Source organism: Bos grunniens, chromosome 1, assembly GCF_055505025.1.
Source record: "Bos grunniens cultivar Pamir isolate PY7600 chromosome 1, Bosgru_T2T1.0, whole genome shotgun sequence".
NCBI classification, from domain to species: domain Eukaryota; kingdom Metazoa; phylum Chordata; class Mammalia; order Artiodactyla; family Bovidae; genus Bos; species Bos grunniens.
In genome coordinates, this window is record NC_141165.1 from 103,203,495 (window position 1) to 103,224,762 (window position 21,268).

The 21,268-nt window shown below is 41.1% G+C and overlaps 1 long non-coding RNA gene across 3 annotated transcripts in view; it reads right to left on the bottom strand.

Moving 5' to 3' along the window:
* LOC147380031 (uncharacterized) overlaps window positions 1-21,268 on the bottom strand; it is a 37,803-nt gene that overhangs the window by 13,895 nt on the left and 2,640 nt on the right. For 2 of the 3 annotated variants that reach the window (XR_015134435.1, XR_015134426.1), the window contains exons 1-2: window positions 5,511-5,684; window positions 5,108-5,231 (exon numbers count right to left, since the gene is read on the bottom strand). This is a non-coding gene — a long non-coding RNA (uncharacterized LOC147380031). Of the gene's footprint in view, window positions 1-5,107; window positions 5,232-5,510; window positions 5,685-21,268 lie in introns of those variants that run through there. The other variant, XR_015134440.1, reaches the window with a different exon arrangement.

Below are 21,268 nucleotides of genomic sequence, written 5' to 3' on the forward strand. Positions count from 1 at the left end.
TAACTTTCCTTCCAAGGAGTAAGCATCTTTTAATTTCATGGCTGCAGTCACCATCTGCAGTGATTTTGGAGCCCAGAAAAATAAAGTCTGACACTGTTTCCACTGTTTCCCCATCTATTTCCCGTGAAGTGGTGGGACCAGATGCCATGATCTTCGTTTTCTGAATGTTGAGCTTTAAGCCAACTTTTTCACTCTCCGCTTTCACTTTCATCAAGAGGCTTTTGAGTTCCTCTTCACTTTCTGCCGTAAGGGTGGTGTCATCTGCATATCTGAGGTTATTGATATTTCTCCCGGCAATCTTGATTCCAGCTTGTGTTTCTTTCAGTCCAGCGTTTCTCATGATGTACTCTGCATTGTACATCAAAGTACATCTGCATGAAATCTTACAAGACAGGTATTATTGTCCTAACTTTACAGATAAGGAAATAGAGTTTAAACAAGTTAATCTTCTTGGGTTACAGAGAGAGAAAAAGAGTGACAAAACCAAGATATAAACCAAAGTTTTCTACTTCAAGAAACACTCTCAGCCACTGAGCTGGACATTAGCTGCTTCTCTTCAGAGACTTCTCCTAAACTCCACCACCTTTGACTTTGCTACAACTTCGGGAATCATTTATAGGAGACTAGAGAACTAGATTTTCTCATGTTATTGGATCCCCTCTCTTTATGTACTTTCCCCTCTTGGTTAATTCTTACCGAACCTTCAGTGATCAACTCGAGCTTCACCTCCTCGTGTAATCACTCCCTAAACTTCAGACTGAAAAGAATGTGTTTTACCTGCTGTTTTCCCATCCTGTGCTATCAATGTGTTCAAAAAGCTGTTAAACCACCTAAGTATCTCTCAGCCAACAAGTCCTCAGGAAATCTAAATAGCCCTCAGACTAGCCGCAGCGCTAGTAATATTTAGCATACATTAGGCCCTCAATCACAATATGCTGCATTCAAGCCAAGGACAAATACAGACAAAGAACTTAAGGATTTTAGAACTAATTCAGGATTTCCAATCCTGGCTGCATATAGTAACTTAAGGAACTTTTAAAATAGGTTATCTAGCCTTGTCCAAGAACTAATCAGAGTGGCTACGGTAGAACTACACATTCTATATTATTTAGAAGGCTTTCCAGGTGGTGCCAAGTTGGAGAATTCTATTCTACATGTCTCACTTCATGAAATATGGAGATTGAGACCTAAAGACATTAAATTACTGGTCAAATTTACACTGACAGAGGTGAAGATAGGAGTTGAACCCTAGTTTCTTGACTTATAGCTGCTTTACTTGATCACTCAAAACTATTTGTTAAGTGTCTTTTATGTGAAAAGCATTTTGCTAGGCACTGTAGATACAGTGATGGGTAAACTAGAGCTTGCATTGTAATAGGAAAGATAGGATTAAACACATGCCCATATAATTAATTGCTTAACACTGGGTGGGGCAGATCCCCTAGAGAAGGAAATGGCAATCCACTCCAGTATTCTTTACTGGAGAATCCCATGGACAGAAGAGCCTGGTGGGCTACAGTCCATGAGGTCACAAAGAGTCGGACATGGCTGAAGCAATTTAGCAGCAGATTGTATTAAGAGAATCTGGTGGTATATACCCAAATAACTGGGGGACATGTTTTAGTCTGGGGGGAGTTGAGGGTTGTCGCATAAATCTTAACTGAGTTAAAAGTACACATACAGAAATAATTAGACTTGTGTTTTTCAACATAAGATATTCTTGGGCCCATAGGTCCTCTGGAAGACCTTGTTTAATTTCCTATTTTCATTTTGTTGACAACCTTAAAGATTAATAGAAACATTTTCCAGGAGTTCCCTGGTGGTGAAGTGTTAGGATGTGGTGCTTTCACTACTGTGGTTAGTGTTCATTCCCTGGTGGGGAAACTAAGATCCCATTAGCCATGTGGAATGGCAAAAAAGAAAAAAGAAACATTTTCTGCATTTTTTAAAAATGATTGAGTTCTGCCCAAAGCTTCAAAACCCATTTGAACATGTGGTTTTTGATTGAGTTGGCCACAAGTAGTACTACTCTAATTTTCTCAGGCTTATATAAAAAGAGCAGACCGACTTAATGTGTCTATACTGCATTCCTGCCAAATGAAGATCAAATGCCTACCACAAACACTACAAGAGTGAAGGTTTCATGGTAGTTCACATACCACAGGGCAGTGGTGGGTGAAGTGGGTCATGGCACAGCATCTGAGCATCAGTCAATCTGAACTCAAAAAAACCTGGACCACGGGAATCAGACACTGGTGCTGTGCAAATAAGATTTCAACAATCATCATCTACCCCACTAAGTTAGTAATGTGAATTGTTATTTGAAAAACAATGTAACAACTCTGTAAAAATAAGCTCAGACTAAATACCCTATATAACTCTGCTGCTGCTAAGTCGCTTCAGTCGCGTCTGACTCTATGCGACCCCATGGACCGCAGCCCATTAGGCTCCCCCGTCATACATATATATTGGGAAGGTGAACTGCAAGGCTGAGACAATGGGTAGGAGGGAGAATTATTTTTTAATACTCTTATTTATTTAGTTTTCATTTTTGGCTGTGCTGAGTCTTTGTTGCTGCACGAGATTTCCTCTGGTTGCTGAGAGCAAGGGCTACTCTCTAGTTGCAGTGCACCGACTTCTCAGTGCGGTGGCTTTTCTTGTTGAGGAGTTCAGGCTCTAGGCGCTGGGGCTTCAGTGTTGCAGCAGGTGGGCTCAGTAGTTATGGCTTGGAGGCTCTAGAGCACAGGCTCAATAGTCGTGGCGTTCAGGTTTAATTGCTCCTCAGCACATGGCCCAGATCAGGGATTGAACCTGTGTCTCTTGAACTGTCAGGCAGATTCTTTACTGCTGAGCCACCAGGGAAGCCCAGGAATTATTTTTTATTACATATCCCTTTGTGTGTTTTTAGCAATTATTAATATCTTTCTTTTTAGTTTTAATTTTAGATGTGATGTTCTATATGACATAAAGAGTTACAATTGTGTGTGTGTGCTGAGTGGTATCTAACTCTTTGTGACCCCCATGGACTGTACCCTGCCAGGCTCCTCTGTCTATAGGATTTTCCAGGCAAGAACACTGGAATGGGTTGCCATTTCCTTCTCCAGGGGGTCCTCTCGAACCAGGGATTGAACCCATGTCTCTTGCCTCCCCTGCAATAGCAGGTGGATTTTTTACCACTGAGCCACCTGGGAAACCCTTCCCTTATAGCTCAGTTGGTAAACAATCTGCCCGCAATCTGGAGACCTAGGTTGGATCCCTGGGTTGGGAAGATCCCCTGGAGAAGGGAAAGGCTACCCACTCTAGTATTCTGGTCTGGAGAGTTTCATGGACTGTATAGTCTATGGGGTCACAAAGAGTCAGACACGACTGAGTGACTTTCACTGGGAAGCCCAGTTTATCTAATTTTAAGTGTGCACTATTTTATATTGTAATACTGATAGCTGGACACCAGAAGACATAGGTTTTTTTCCTTTGAAGTGACTTGTTACTTTACTCACAAGGAAAGGAGGGAGTGTGCGTGCATGTTGGGGGTCAGTGAGAAGCAGCAGCCACCCCCGTGGAGCTGAGCAGACTCACAGAAGAGGAAGTTCCCACAGAACTCCTTTGCAGCCGTGAGCAAGGCTGACGCAGAACCAGCAGGGGGCAGGCCAGGCAGACCAGTCCCTGAAGCAGGTCAGCGGTAAGGAATTTAGTCTTTCCTCTAAGAATAATGAGAAGCCCTTGCTCTTTCCACCATATTAAATATATTTAGAAATCTTTTTTTGTTGCAGGCATTTGAAATTCTAAAACCACATTAGTTTAAATACTATTTCCTTCTCTCCAAATTCATCCAAAATATTAAAATTTGCAATGGTGAGCAAAGAATGGTATTATTTGAAGAAAGTAAAAAAAAACTGAGAGGTTTATAGATTAAATGTATAGACCCACTCTTTCCAATACAGTAGCTACCAGCCCCATGCAGCTTACGGGTTACTTGAACTGGGGCTGGTCCCAGCTGAGGCATTCTGTAAGCATGAAATGCACATCAAATGTCAAATAATTAATACCAAAGAAGACTATAGATTATCATATTAAAATATGTTTACATTGATCCTATGTTGAAATATTGTTTTGGAGATATTAAGGTAAAGGAAATACATTACTAAAACCTTTCCATTTGTTTCTTTTTATTTTTTTAATCTTGCTACTAGAAAATTAAAATTACCTATGTGGATCACTTCATATTTCTATTTGGGCAACAATGACATACTTCCTACTAGAATACACATAATAATTTTTCAAAATCGTAAAATTCACGGTGTGTGTCTGGTACCCTTGTGCTTTCACATGTGTTAATGCATTTAATTCTCATATGAATCTGATAAGTTAGGCACTGTTATTACCCCATTTTGCAGATTTTTATTCAGTTTATTAACTGAAGCACAGATGCTGCACAGAACATTTTTGTAAGCATACAGAAGAAACTGACAACAGTGGGGGTCTCCTGGGGAGGAATTAGGGGTTAAGATGTGGAAATAAATTTCTAGGCCTGAGATAGCACCATTCCTGCCCCAGGTTAGCAAACCAAAATTTAGGTAATATTTGTGTACTGTAAATGCTCTGCTTTACCAGAAATAAATGCAATCAGCCAATCCCCAAACACGAAACCAACTCTTATTTACCTACTTCCTTGCTCCTTATTCTTTTCCTATAAAAGCTTCCTACCTTTTACCTGACTTGCCATTCTCTGCACCCTTAGGAACACAACCTGGATGCTTTCTGTAGTGTCAAAGTGTTTATATCACCTAAATTGTCTTTAACCATTGTTAACTAGGGTCAGGGATGAAAAGGAGATTATTTCTCATTGTGTATCCCTTTGTACAGACTGAATTTATTACAATGTGAATATGTCATCTGTTAACCACTTTGGTATAACTATGAAAATAATAGAGACAAACTGCAAAACCACAGTGTTAGGAGCACAAACTCAAGTACATTAAGTACAATTGAGCACTTACTCAATTAAAAGTAATTGAGAGAAGACCAACAAGAAATAAAAGCAATAAAAAACCATTAAAAAATGTGAACCTTCCAATCTAATCACAGACATGTCTTTCTTGTTTATTACCTGTAATTTGCCAAAGTGACTGTTTCCTGAGTATCCAGTTGGTCTAAGAGCCAAAGCTTGCACACCAAGGAGCGAGGCTCAGCAATCATTTCCCAGGACTATGGTTCTCACTGAGACAAAAGGCCTGAAAAATACAAAAGCATATCGCTTCAGTTTATGCCTGCAGTCTTTTATTTAAGAAATAAGCTATGTACTGTTCTTCCTTAATACAAATGTGAATTTAACTTCTTTTTCCTAAAAACATGGATTAGAAGTCCCATGAGCCAAGGTTAGGCTCACTATGGTGCTCTTTCAACCAGACTTCTACTATATTATCACCATTATCAGTGAAACTCAGATTAAGATCTCTTCAATAACTGCTGTAGTTACTGAAAATTCCTGCCCCCGCCCCCCACAGTCCTACCCTTTGTGTGCACTTTGTGTGTATATTCCTCTGTGTGGTAGGCTCATTTTGGGGGGCTGGGAGTGTAGCAGTGGTGGCCCAGACAGACAGCAGTTTTTCTCTCACGGCTACTATTCTTGAAGAGGTGGAAAGAAAAGCAGGAATGAAGACCTTGAAAGGAGAGGTCAGATGTGGGAGGAGCTGCAAAAGTAACTGCGCCCTAGAGCAGCTGGAGCCGGCTGAGTCAGCAGAGTGGGGAGAGTCCAGGGACTGAATCCTTGCCACCGCATTAAATATTTGTAAGCCAGAGTCACACGTTTAGAATTTACTCTAAATTTAATGGGACTTTCAAGATTTCTATTTTAAAAGGTCTGGCACTCAAATACTGAGCACTGGTTTAATGATGGACCATCAAGTCACGGCACAGAATCAGCCAGTATCCCCCTCCCAGTGTGGGTAACTCCCCAGGACTGGGCTGGAAATGCCCTACTCCTGTCAGGCCCTGCCCTAGACTGGATCCTGTGTGCTTGCTAAGTCGCTCAGTCATGTCCGACTCCTTGCGACCGTATGGACTGTAGCCCACCAGGCTCCTCTGTCCAAGGGATTCTCCAGGCAAGAATACTGGAGTGGGTTGCCATGCCCTCCTCCAGGGGATCTTCCCAATCCCAGGACTGAAGCCATGTCTCTTGTGTCTCCTGCATTGGCAGGTGGGTTCTTTACCTCTAGCAGCACTTGGAAAGCATTTTCATAAGCTCCCCAGACTCCCTTGGCTTCCCTGGTAGCTCAGCTGGTAAAGAATCTGCCTGTAATGCAGGAGACCTGGGTTCTGTCCTTAGGTTGGGAAGATCCCCTGGAGAAGGGAACAGCTACCCACTCCAGTATTCTGGCCTGGAGAATTACATGGTCTGTATGGTCCATGGGGTCACAAAAAGTCAGACACAACTGAGTGACTTTCACTTCCAGGGGATTCATGAGCAGATTAAAGCTGGAGTAGTGCTTTGTAAGCTAGGGATCTCAGCTTTGACTGTATTCTGGAATCACCTGGTGGGGATATAAGAAACTGTTGGCAGCCTCTTTCCAGAGAGGCTGTTGTTATTGGTGTGAGCTGCAACCAGGGCATTGAGAATTTTGGAAACCACTCATCTTTCCAAAGTTGAAAATTACTGCCCAGAAGTCGCAGTGAGTGACCAGCAGCTGTTTTTCATGCTCAGCTGATTTCCTCCACTCCTTTTTTCTTTTATTTTTCCTCCTAGCAGTTCCTGGGGCTCCTCTTGTTTCTCTGTGTTTGGTCACCAGCAAAATTACTTCTCTCCCTGGGGATTTTCAACTGCCCATGCTGAGGAGAGCAGTCTGGCTAACCCCAAGACAGACACACTGGCTTTTAATGTTAAGAATCAATTGGTTTCTCTACTAAGGCCACAGGCTGTCAAATAAAACAACCCTGAACAAGATACAAAACTCAAAATGTTCCTACAAATGTAATCCTTAGACCAAAGTGCCAGTAGGAACCCTCAGGCTCTAAGTCATGTCTGACTCTTTGCAACCCTATGGACTGTAGTTCACCAGGCTCCTCTGTCCGTGGGATTTTCCAGGCAAGAATACTGGAGTGGGTTGCCATGCCCTCCTCTCAACCCAGGGATCGAACCCATGTCTCCTGCATCTTCAGGCATTCTTTACCACTGAGCCAGCAGGGAAGCCCATATTCATTGTACTGTTGTTCAGTTGCTCAGCAGTGTCCAACTCTTTGCACGCCATGGACTGCACCATGACACACTTCCTTGTCTTTCACCATCTTCTGGAGTTTGCTCAAACTCATGTCCATTGAGTCGTGATGCTATCCATCTCATCCTCTGTCTTCCTTTTCTCCTCCTGCTTTCAGTCTTTCCCAGCATCAGGGTCTTTTTCAATGAGTCGGATTTTTGCAACAGGTGGCCAAAATACTGGAGCTTCAGCTTCAGCATCAGTCCTTCCAATGAATTTTCATGCTTGATTTCCTTTAGGATTGCCTGGTTTTATCTCCTTGCAGTCCAAAGGACCCTCAAGAGTCTTCTCCAACACCACAGTTCAAAAGCATCAATTCTTCATCACTCAGCCTTCTTTATGGTCCAGCTCTCACACCTGTACATGCCTACTGCAAAAACCATAGCTTTGACTAGACAGACCTTTGTTAGCAAAGTAATATCTCTGCTTTTTAATACGTTGTCTAGGTTTGTCATAGCTTTTCTCCCAGGGAGCAAGCATCTTTTAATTTCATCGATGCAGTCACTGTCCGCAGACTTTTGGAGCCCAAGAAAAGAAAATCTGTCACTGTTTCCCATGTTTCCCTATCTAATTTCTACGAAGTGATGTGACCAGATGCCATGATCTTAGTTTTTTTTAATATTGAGTTTTAAAATAGCTTTTTTACTGTCCCCTTTCACTTTCATCAAGAGGCTCTTTAGTTCCTCTTTGCTTTCTGCCATAAGGGTGATGTCATCTGCATATCTGAGGTTATTGGTATTTTTCCTGGCAGTTTTGATTTCAGGTTATGATTCATCCAGCCCAGCATTTCACATGATGTACTCTGCATATAAGCTAAATAAGCAGATTGACAAAATACAGCCTTGATGTACTCCTTTCCCAATTTTGAACCAGTCCATTTTTCCATGCCAGGTTCTATCTGTTGCTTCACTGTACATTGTGTACAAGGGACTTGAACAGTCAAGGATTTTGATATCTGCAGGGTCTCCTGAAACCAACTCTCCCCCACCTCCTGTAACTGAGTATCTCTGAGGAGCTGGTTCTTCCCAAATCCCACCCAGCACAGGAATGAGCCCCCCAGGCATTTTTGGCCAGCCCTTTGCTGTCATTTCTGTGGTTGACTTCTGGAGCCAACAAGTAGGGTCCCATAATCCCTGCTGCTGCTGAGGTCTACAACATCTCTCCCGTCTTTAATAAAATGGTTTCTTTTCACATTAGACTTCTCATATTGGAGCAAGATGAGTTGTAAGGAAAAGAGAAAATGGACACTCTGATTTTTCACACAATGGTTTAGCCTCAGGGCTCCAATGTAGGGCTTCAAAAGGTTTAGCTTAAATCACCTTTATAAAGGACCATTACATAAGAGGAAACTGCCAAGAAAGCATCTCATTCTCTTTAGGTTTTCTAAACTTTCAGCCTCAACAAGTAGTTATTATTCAAATGTACTACTTGACAACTTGTTAGCAAAAGCACTGAAACTACCAGTGATGAATCAGAGTAGAAGGACAACTTTATGAAAATGCAAACTTCACACAAAACAAATCTAAAATAATTAATTAGAAAGGGAATGGAAATTTTAGATACCTTTTCCTTACTAATGATGATTATGAATATTTACTGACCAATACTGTTACCTGAAAAAGTGAGTTCACCTCTTGGAAGATGTCACAAAACACAGTAAAAGACACAATCAAGTCAAAAATTAGGTCTTATTACTTACAGCAAGTAAGGAGACTACTGGGAAATCTTTCCCAAAACAATGTTTCCCCAACAGCAAAATTGGGGAAATTTTAAGTTAAGGGTGCATGAATATTCATGAAGGGACTTCAGCAGAAGAGAATTCAGCATAGAATTGGGCAAAGGTTGCAAGGTCCAACCTTTAGTTGATTGAACTCTTGAGAATCAGAAAAGGTCAACATCAACATATCTTAGATTTAGACCTGTGCGAGGTCTCAGGTTGCAGTTACCACCCTTCACCTGCTGAACACCAACTAATTGATGCTTTTGAACTGTGATGTTGGAGAAGACTCTTGAGAGTCCCTTGGAATGCAAGGAGATCAAACCAGTCAATCCTAAAGGAGGAAATCAACCCTACATATTCACTGGAAGGACTAATGCTGAAGCTGAAGCTCTGATGAAAAAAGCTGACTCATTGGAAAAGACTCTGATGATGGGAAAAATTGAAGGCAGGAGGAGAAAGGGACTAGAGAGAATGAGATGGTTGGATGGTATCAATGAGTTGAGCAAGCTCAAGGAGATAGTGAAGGACAGGAAAGCCTGGTGTGCTGCAGTCCATGGGTTGCAACTGAATGTGTCTGACTCAGCAAGAGCAACACCTCAGTGGAGGCGTTAGGTCCTGCAGAACTCAAAGGTACATATCAGATTGTTATGTATATCCCATAAAGAAGAACTAGGACTCTCTTTTATTGCTGGACTATTATTTATTGATTGCTTTTCCTTTATTGGCTTTCCTGATGGCTCATAGGTAAAGAATCCATCTGCCAAGCAAGAGATTCAAGTTCGATCCCTGGGTCAGGAAGTTCTCCTGGAGGAGGAAATGGCAACCCACTCAGTATTCTTGCCTGGGCAATCCCATGGACAGAGGAGCCTGGCAGGCTATAGTCAGTCCATGGAGTCGCAGAGCCATGAGTAAACAAACTTTTCTTTTGTTTCTTCATCCACTTAAGGTCCTTAGTTTTTGAGACCTGTTCCAGGGAAAGCGCTATGGCCAGGCTTAGATCACAAAATTACTTAGGCCAAGAATGATTTCTCTCATGTCAAAAAAGCCATTCCTGGTTCTCTTTTTCTGGGGACCCCCTACTCTATCTCCTTATAATACTTGCAAGGGAACTAAAAGATACTTCATGAAATATTTTTGCAGTGTTTTTTCAGGACTGCTTTAAAATGAGAAAGCAGTTGTTATGAGTCATTGCCTTTGTAATAGTGATGTTATAGTCTGCCTTCTTCCTAATGCTCCATCAGTGAAAAAATATTCTACTCTTTGAATCAATTTGGATGGTGTTCTTATGCTGACTTTGAGTCTAGGCCAAAAATAATTGGAATTAATTCAGGAATTAAGTTTACTTATTCTGTAACATCTGGGCCTTTGTCAACTAGCCTTGCTTATTCTTGCAGTCACATTGCAATCATCAGCACCACTCTTGGAAGCTTTGAATTTAATTGCTCTCAGAACTAGTTTTTCTACTATTAGTACTGCCATTTGAAGCATATGTAACATAATCAGTGACTTCTTTCAGTTCAGTTCAGGCGCTCAGAAGTGTCCAACTCTTTGCAACTCCATGGACTGCAGCACGCCAGGCTTCCCTGTCCATCATCAACTCCCAGAGCTTGCTCAAACTCATGTCCATCAAGTCAGTGATGCCATCCAACCATCTCATCCTCTGTCATCCCCTTCTCCTCCTGCCTTCAATATTTCCCAGCATCAGGGTCCTTTCCAATGAGCCAGTTCTTTGAATCAGGTGGCCAAAGTATTGGAGCTTCAGCCTCAGCATCAGTCCTTCCAATGACTTCATTACATGTGCATTATATTTTCCATGTTTTGTCCCTCATCAAGATGATTTTGGCCCTTGGGGCCTTAGCATGAGCTCTGTCCTCTGCCTAGAATGTTCTTGCCTCTCAGGTCTTCGTATAACTGACTGCTTTTATTTAATTCTCAGTTATATGTGACCTCCTCAGAGAGCCTTTGCCTGACTACTCAATCTAAAGTAGTCCCCAGACACTCTTTATCACATTACCATATGCTATTCTTCCCTGTGCTAGGCACAATCTTAAATGGTTTTGGCTTATTTGTTGGTCTCTCCTTTCCCTAAAATCTGTATGGATTGCAACAAATTGTGGAAAATTCTTAAAGAGATGGGAATACCAGACCACCTTACCTGCTTCCTGAGAAATCTATACTCAGGTCAAGAAGCAACAGTTAGAACTGGACATGGAACAACAGATTGGTTCCAAATGGGAAAAGGAATATGTCGGGCTGTATATTGTTGCTGCTGCTGCTGCCACTAAGTTGCTTCAGTCATGTCCAACTCTGTGAGACCCCATAGATGGTAGCCCACCAGGCTCCCCCATCCCTGGGATTCTCCAGGCAAGAACACTGGAGTAGGTTGCCATTTCCTTTGCCAGTGAATGAAAGTGAAAAGTGAAAGTGAAGTCGCTCAGTCTTGTCCAACTCTTCAAGACCCCATGGACTGCAGCCTACCAGGCTTCTCCGTCCATAGGATTTTCCAGGCAAGAGTACTGGAGTAGGGTGCCATTGCCTTCTTCTGTATATTGTTACCCTGCTTATTTAACTTATAGGCAGAGTTGCTGTTGCTAAGTTGCTTCAGTCTTGTCCGACTCTGTGAGACCCCATAGACGGCAGCCCACCAGGCTCCCCCGTCCCTGGGCTTCTCCAGGCAAGAACACTGGAGTGGGTTGCCATTTCCTTCTCCAATGCATGAAAGTGAAAAGTGAAAGTGAAGTCGAGTACATCATGTGAAATGCTGGGCTGGATGAAGCACAAGCTGAAATCAAGATTGCCGGGAGAAATATCAATAACCTCAGATATGCAGATGACACCACCCTTACGGCAGAAAGGGAAAAAGAACTAAAGAATGTCTTGATGAAAGTGAAAGAGTAGAACAAAAAAATTGGCTTAAAACTAAACATTTAGAAAACTAAGATCATGGAATCTGGTCCCATCACTTCATGGCAAATAGATGGGGAAAGATTAGAAACAGTGGCAGACTTTATTTTGGGGGGCTCCAAAATCACTGCAGATGATGACTGCAGCCATGAAATTAAAGACACTTGTTCCTTGGAAGAAAAACTATGACCAACCTAGACAGCATATTAAAGAGCAGAGACATTACTTCGCCAACAAAAGTCCACCTAGTCAAAGCTATGGTTTTTCTAATACTTATGTATGGATGTAAGAGTTGAACTATAAACAAAGCTGAATGCCAAATAATTGATGGTTTTGAACTGCGGTGTTGGAGAAGATTCTTGAGAGTCCCTTGGACTGCAAGGAGATCCAACCAGTCAAGCCTAAAGGAAATCAGTCCTGAATATTCATTAGAAGGACTGATGCTGAGGCTGAAGTTCCAGTATTTTGGTCACCAGATATGGAGAACTGACTCATTGGAAAAGACCCTGATGCTGGGAAAGATTGAAGATAGGAGGAGAAGGGGACAACAGAGGATGAGATGGCTCGATGGCATCACCAACTCAATGGACATGAATTTGAGCAAGCTCTGGGCATTGGTGAAGGACAAGGAAGCCTGGCGTTCTGCAGTCCATGTGGCTGCAAAGAGTTGGACACGACTGAGCGACTGAATTTAAATGAACTTCCCTAAAATGAAGCTTCCTGTGCTTCAGGTCCATGTCTGTCTTCTTCTTTTTTTTAATTTATTTGGCTGCCCCAAGTCTTAATTGCAGCATGCAGGGTCTTTGATCTTTGTTACAGCATGTGAGTTCTAGTTCCCTGACCAGGGATCAAATCCAAGTCCCCTGCACCGGGAGCACAGTCTTAGCCATTGGACCCCCAGGGAGATTTCCTTGTCTCTCATTTCACAGCTTTATCCCCAGCCCCTAGAATTTGTTTCAGACACTGTGAGTGCTCAGTAAATACTGCTGACTATCTTTCAGCAAAATGGTGTGGATTTGCTGGCAATGGCACCCCACTCCAGTACTCTTGCCTGGAAAATCCCATGGACTAAGGAGCCTGGTAGGCTGCAGTCCATGGGGTCGCTAAGAGTCGGACACGACTGAATGACTTCGCTTTCACTTTTGACTTTCATGCATTGGAGAAGGAAATGGCAACCCACTCCAGTGTTCTTGCCTGGAGAATCCCAGGGACGGGGGAGCCTGGTGGGCTGCCGTCTATGGGGTCACACAGAGTCTGACACGACTGAAGCAACTTAGCAGCAGCAGCAGCAGCAGCAGCATCCAGTTATGGTAATTGGAATGAAACATTAGGAATATTTACTTTTAATGTATCAGAAAGACAACAAAGTTTTCACTATAGTATTGCTCTTTAGAAGACCTGAAAATTACAGTTCTTCAATAATGAAACATTGAATTATAGAAGTAGACTTACAAACCTGAGGAATTTTCTTCCCTCAAAGTCAGAGGATAACAAAAAGAGATTGGATCTTTGATGCTACTTTAATTTCTGTCACTGTGACTAAAACTCAAATTGGATTCACTGTCTCAGAAAGATATCCTGGGCCATAGTAATATAAAATATAGAGAGAATCAAGAAGAAAAATCTCAGCAAGAAAGGCATCTTAATATTACTGATAACTCACAGAGCATCTCATAAGTAGACTTACCTCAAAGAAAAGTTGTATTACAGTTGTGGGTCTGTAACTCATTACCAATATATATTTTGTTCCCCCTCCCCACCAAAAAAGTTTATATATGCTTTGCCTTGTAAGCACTGCTGATAATCTGATAAACCATAGCAATTTCAGGAGGAAGACAAATTTGCTGTATTTTATACTGTAAGCCACTACCAGAGTTACTACACCATTTAGATTTTCTATAAACTACCTTCTTTTCATATTTCTTACTGTTTTAATTCTAGCTGTGTATTGCACATATATTTAAATGAGAATTTCTTCTTTAACTGTATCTCTGTTTTTCACACATAACATGACTTATATGGGGCTGTTACATTCCCAAGAAAGAAAAAGAAATCATCTGCTACTTGGACTTTGTTTAGCTTGTTAGGTGTTTAACTTGACTCTAATGTACCAGATGTTATCCAGTTGGCAAAACAGTGCTTTCTTACCCATCTGTGTGTGCTCATCTCTCCACTTAATCCTCCAGCTGTATTGCTCTCTGCCTCCTTGTATAAATAACAGTATTGAAATATTTCCCAAGAAACATGCCACTTTTTCTTAGCTTTTACTTCCTCATCCACAAAGCACTTGAGAGTCATCTGCACTCACCTCCCAGTACCCTCTGGATCCCCTCTCATGGTACCAAAAGCATCACAGGTACAGTACTGTCGCCCCATCTGTAAGTGTAAGAGAGTTCTGAAGCTGATTAAATCAGCTGGGATTGTAGCCTACTTCTGAATTCAGCTAGGCTTCATGAAGAGTTTTAGCAAAGACGTTTACCTTTCCTGAAGAATGCACATAGATTATTTCTGCAAACTAAGAGCAACTCATGCTGTACCAGCATCAGTGAATGATGAAAGTATGTTTAAAATCGTTTTCCCAAGCCCCAAAGCCCATTGAAATATTTTAATATCATTAACAAATATTATATATCTAAATAATCTAAGCTTATAAATCAACTATACCAGTAGAGTTCATCACTTTAAAATTCATTATTTAGACAATATCCTTCGTATTAATATCTGCTCTACAAATGCTCAAACTGAGAAGACAGTAACCCCTGATTCACCGGAAGAATAGGGAAGAAAAACAATTATTTATATAATAATAGTAATAACATGTTAATTGAATGGTTACTATGTATCAGACCCTGTGAAGAGAGATTTACATACATTATCTTTTTTTCTTTTTTTGGTCACCCTGCAGAGCTTGTGAGATTTTAGTTCTATGACCAGGAATTGAACCTGGGCCCTTGGCAATGATAGTATGGACTCCTAACCACTGGACTACTAGAGAATTCCCTACATTATCTTTTTAAATCTCATATGGATCCTAAGATTGGTAATATTATTACTGCCATTTAACAAAAAAGGAACCTGACAATTACTTTGCCCAAGGCCACATGGCAGATGGATAAGCCATGCAGGCAAGATTCTAAACAGAATATAAAAAAAAAAGAAAAATTACTTTGAATTTTTGAAATTTCATAAATTAGGGTTAAGAGAGGAAAAGCTATGGATGCTGGATTTCTCTTTCCATTTTTATTTTGACAGCTTTTAAATGAACACAAATTAGTTGTTGTTGCCTTTTAGTTACTAAATTATGTCAAACTCTTATGACCCCATAGACTATAGCCTGCCAGGGCGCCTCTGTTCATGGGATTTTCCAGGCAAGAATATTTCCTTCTCCAGGGGATCTTCTCAACCCAGGGATCAAACTTGAGGTAGGGAGAACATGAATATGCATTTCTGTAAGCCAAATGCTGCTGCTGCAGCTGCTGCTAAGTCGCTTCAGTCGTGTCCAATTCTGTACGACCCCATAGATGGCAGCCTAACAGGCTCCCCCGTCCCTGGGATTCAAATATATCTTACCAAATGTCACTTTCCTTCATCTATCCATTTTTCCTCTTTGTAACCCTATTTTCAAACAGATCCAGGGACTTCCCTGGTGGTCCAGTGGCTAAGACTCCATGCTACCAATGCAGAGGGGCCCAGGTTGGATCCCTGGTCAAGGAGTTAGATCCCACATGCCACAACTAAGACCAGTACAGCCAAATAGATAAGTACTGTAAATAAACAAAGCAATAAGTAAACAGATCCTAGGTATCATATTATTTTGTATCAACATATTTTAGCATACACCCCTTTAAAATGTGGCCATTTTCTTACTCAACATTCAAAAAATGAAGATCATGGCATCCAGTCCCATCACTATATGGCAAAGAGATGGGGAAAGAATGGAAACAGTGACAGACTTTATTTTCTTGGGCTCCCAAATCACTGCAGATGGTGACTGCAGCCATGAAATTAAGACACTTGCTCCTTGGAAGAAAAGCTATGACCAACCTAGATAGGATATCAAAAAGCAGAGACATTACTTTGCTGACAAAGGTCTGCTAGTCAAAGCTATGGTTTTTCCAGTAGTCATGTATGGATGTGAAATTTGGACCATAAAGAAGGCTGAGGGCCAAGGAATTGATGCTTTTGAACTGTGGTGTTGGAGAAGACTCTTGAGAGTCCCTTGGACTGCAAGGAGATCCAACCGGTCGATCCTAAAGCAGATCAGTCCTGGGTGTTCTTTGGAAGGACTGATGCTAAAGCTGAAACTCCAATAACTTTGGCCACCTCACGTGAAGAGTTGACTCACTGGAAAAACTCTGATGCTGGGAGGGATTGGGAACAGGAGGAGGAGAAGGGGATGACAGAGGATGAGATGGCTGGATGGCATCACTGACTCGATGGACATGAGTTTGAGTGAAGTCCGGGAGTTGGTAATGGACAGGGAGGCCTAGTGTGCTGCAATTCATGGGGTCGCAAAGAGTCAGACACGACTGAGCGACTGAATTGAACTGAACTGAATAGGTCTCAATCCTAAAGGAGATCAGTCCTGAATATTCATAGGAAGGACTGATGCTGAAGCTGAAACTCCAGTACTCTGGCCACCTGATGTGAAGAAATGACTCATCTGAAAAGACCCTGATGCTGGGAAAGATTGAAGACAGGAGGAGAAGGGGATGACAGGGGACAAGATGGTTGGATGGCATCAATGACTCAATGGACAGGAGTGTGAGCAAGCTCCAGGAGTTGGGGAAGGACAGGGGAGCCTGGTGTGCTGCAGTCCATGGGATCGCAAAGAGTTGGACAGGACTGAGTAACTGAACAACAACAATTTTCTTTCTGATTTAAATGTCATATCAACCAAACGAAATTAAGAATAATCTTTGCTGTTCACTAATACCTAGGCCGGTGGTAAAGAATCCCACTTCCCAGGGCAGTGGTAAAGAATCTTCCTGCCAGTGCAGGGGACACAGGTTCAATCCCTGGGCTGGGAAGATTCCACATGCTGCAGAGCAAGTAAGCCTGTGAGCCACAGCTACTGAAGCCTGCACCCTCTAGGGCCTGCAAGCCATGACTAATGAGCTTGCATGCTGCAACTACTGAAGCCCATGCACCTAGAGTCTGTGCTCTACAATAAAAGAAGCCACTGAAATAAGAATCCCATGCACTACAGCTGGAGGATAGCCCCCACTCTCCACAACTAGAGAAAGTCCTCACATAGCCACAAAAACTCAAGGCAATAAAATAAATAAATAAAAATAAGTAAATTATTAAAAAATTCCTTCTTGCATTTAGCATGTTCAAAACAAAATCTACATAAGATCCACATGGCACATTTGCTAATTATGACTCTTAAGTCTCTCTGAATCAAGTAGACTACTCCAACTTTCCCCTGTGTCTTTGTCAGGTAGAATATGCCATATTCTGGACGTGCCTGTTTCATTCCCTATGCAATCACTTAATTTGTTTCTTTCCTACATGGTTTTTGTAAATGAAAGTGTGCCCCAGAATCTTGATTAGATTCAAGTTCACTGTTTGGGGCAATAATACTTAGTGTGTGGATTAAGCACCACAATGTCTGATTGTTTCTCTATATTTCTGTAGGTAGATCAGTATATTTGTACAGTAACTACTGAATCCCTCCATTGTAAAGATACATCAGCCTTTCACCTCCTGGTTTCATCCAATGATGTTGCTTGAATTATTACATTAGGAGCTGCAAAACACTGACTTTCTAATTCTATCGTTCCTTCCATTTTCTCTACCTATAACTTCTGCAGAGGAGAAATTTTTCTGATACTTACTGGGACTATTTCTCAGCTTTGTCAGGCAATCAAATCACAGTCTTAACACTGTAGGAGGAAAGTATAATTCTTTTTATCTAATTGTCAAATTTAAGATAAAAGGCTGATATTTTAGCAAGTTCTAATGCTGTCCCATGAGTTGAAGGGGATGAGGTTGGTGGGGACTGAGAGAGAGGCTCTCTTTCCCTCCCCTTTGTTCCATTATGAATTTATCCTTCTCTATTAATAATTATACATTGATACTATTGATTTCAGAAGTGTCTAGTGTTCCACTGTTTGCCTAGATTAATGGTTCTCAAAATGTGTTCCCTGGACCAGCATCATCAGCATTCCTTGGGAACTTATTAGAAATGTGAATACTTCAACTTCACTCCAGACCTACTGAATCAGAAACTCTGTGGGTGAGGTCCAGAAAGATATATTTTAACAAACCCTCAGGATGGTTCTGATACCCACCAAAGTTTGGGAGTCAGTGGGCTAAATCATATTTAAATTAACCACTCATTTATTGTTGCTATTATAACCTGCTTTACTTTAGAATTGTTTTATGTCCTTTTCTGGTGAGGCCATAATTATGTAATGGCTTTTTTTGATGGTGGGCAGGAGGTGTGGGGACTTGGCTGTTTTGTTATTGCCTACGATTTCAATGTGCTCATCTCAGGGTTTGGCAAATATTGTTTTAGTTCTTTTTTTTTTTCTTGTATGACTTTAAAGTAGAAACAGTATTCATATGAATATAAAAACAAGCATCCAATTTTCATGTTAGAGAATGTAATATATTTATTTCTCAAACAGACAATGATAAGGGTGAAGGAAGTTAGAGTTCATTTGTAACTGCTGCTTTGTTTGGCAGTGGCTGGAAAAAAAACTGCTTCCCAAAGCAAGCTCAGTTCTTTAAAGAACATGTACATTTAAAGTCTGTTTTTTAACCAATATATTACTTGAGATCATCATCAAATCCAACAGATACTATGTATCAGAATCACTGAGAAAGACACTTGCTTTAAAACATTAAATACTACCATTGTAACTTTGCTGAATCTTATGGACAACTATCAAGATGCCATTAAATTAAAGGAAAGTAAATGTGGATCTTACAACTAGTAAAGCCCTAATGTTAATTTTTACTAAGGCTGAAACATTCTCCCTATGAAATAGAAGGTTGTTGAAAATATTTTTAGGTATGATAAATTTTATTATGCATTTTTTGAGGCAAGAGAAAATCTTTCTAAAAGAAATCATGCAGTATAAGATAAATATGGAGTATCATATTGCACTGTAAAGCAAGAAGGCTAGCAAAGATTAACTGGGCATGCCAACTGGAGCCATCAAAGAATGGCACATCCCCCATGGATGGAATACTTTGCACTCCAGGACTTGCTCCTTGTATTTTTATCCCCATGCTTAATGCAGTTCCTGGTACCTATTACCTATTTAAGAATTAAGAAAAGGAAACTCAAAATTTGATCAGAATACTAGAAGGGCATTAAAAATAAATATACCTATATCTTCTATCCTGTTTTCCCTATGCTCATCACCATGATACCCTCCCCTAAGCTCATACCACCACCACTATCACCATGACTTACTAACCAAGGACCTGACTAGTCACATGTACTATACATCAATACTAACTGGAGAGCAATTTGAGTCAATGTCGGGATTCCTGTGGCCAGACACCCAAACATAGTCTCAGTAGCAATGAGGACTAAACCAAGCCCTGGAAGATTTGTTTGCTCATCCATTCAGTCATTTATTCATTACTTAGCCAATATTTGTGTGCAAGGCTCTTAGACAAAGGTTGACAATACAAAGTTAAATAATGCAGAGTCCTGTTAATCTACGAAATCCTAATCTAGCAAATCATTATACTATAGAATAAGAGTCCTGCCAGATCTGCAAAAGGCAAGGAGAGAAGAATTAAATGGGGTGAAGCAATTTGTCAGATAATTAACTAGGACATTTTTATCACACTGGTTTTACTTTGGACCACTAAATGAACTCCAAAATTTTCACTTTTCTTTAACAAAGAAAGATACATTATGATTCTATGCTCTATGCTGTCCTTGGAATCTTAACCAAAGCCTGACAAATACTTGATTACATACCTTTGGATTTATTATATGTCAGGTGGGTCATGGCAGGAAATAGCACCTATCAATGGTTGCTAAGTGCTACAATCTACTTATTTATTTATTTGGCTGCACTTGGTCTTAGTTGAAGCACATGGGATCCAGTTCCCCAAGCAGGGATTGAACCCAGGCCCCTTGCATTGAGATTGAGGAGTCTTAGCTACTGAACTACGAGGGAAGTCCCTGTGCTTCAATCTTTAAAGTCCATGACACATCTCCCTTCTATGCTGTCTTTGGTTCAAACATGGTGTTAATCATACCACCATTTTCCTGGTACCATATTTAAACCTCACTTTTATATTTTCCATGCAAGGATACTGGAGTGGGTTGCCATTTCCTTCTCCATAAATAATTTTAGTGCCCCAATATTCCACAATATTCAATCTCCCAATATTTTTGTAACTAATTTCAATCCCCCAATAAGTTCCAAAATTACTGCAGATGGTGATTGCAGCCATGAAATTAAAAGACTCTTACTCCTTGGAAGGAAAGTTATGACCAACCTAGATAGCATATTCAAAAGCAGAGACATTACTTTGTCAACAAAGGTCTGTCTAGTCAAGGCTATGGTTTTTCCACTGGTCATGTATGAGAGTTGGACTGTGAAGAAGGCTGAGCGCTGAAGAATTGATGCCTTTGAACTGTGGTGTTGGAGAAGACTCTTGAGAGCCCCTTGGACTGCAAGGAGATCCAACCAGTCCATTCTAAAGGAAATCAGTCCTGGGTGTTCATTGGAAGGATTGATGCTAAAGGTGAAACTCCAGTGCTTTGGCCACCTCATGCGAAGAGTTGACTCATTGGAAAAGACCCTGATGCTGGGAGAGATTGGGGGCAGGAGGAGAAGGGGACAACAGAGGATGAGATGGCTGGATAGCATCACCAACTCGATGGACATGAGTCTGAGTGAACTCTGGGAGTTGGTGATGGACAGGGAGGCCTGGAGTGCTGCAATTCATGGGGTCACAAAGAATCAGACATGACTGAGCGACTCAATTGAACTGAACTGAATAGGTTCCCATGGGATTTTACCTCATCATGTATCACATAATCTTCCTTGTCTCTCCAGTTCCACCAACAACCACTTCATTCTGGTCTTCATGGTCCCTGTAAAAATCCCACACTCCTTCCTTACCAGAGTAATTTTCATAAAGCGCAATTCCCATCATACCTTTCTAAGTAACACAGCTGTGCTCATCATTAAATTCCCATCAGTGCTGACCCATAAACAGTCACCAAATGTTTGTTAGAATTGACCCCTGGCTTCACTAATAAATTTACCGAGGGAAGCAGAAAGGATTTAATATTCACAATATCTGCTTCACTGTAGTATCAAGAATGTTTATGTCCAATATCTGGAGTTTCTCTCTCCTTTGGACAACTGTAAATAAATTGAAGAACTGACATATTCTTTTTCTCTACCCA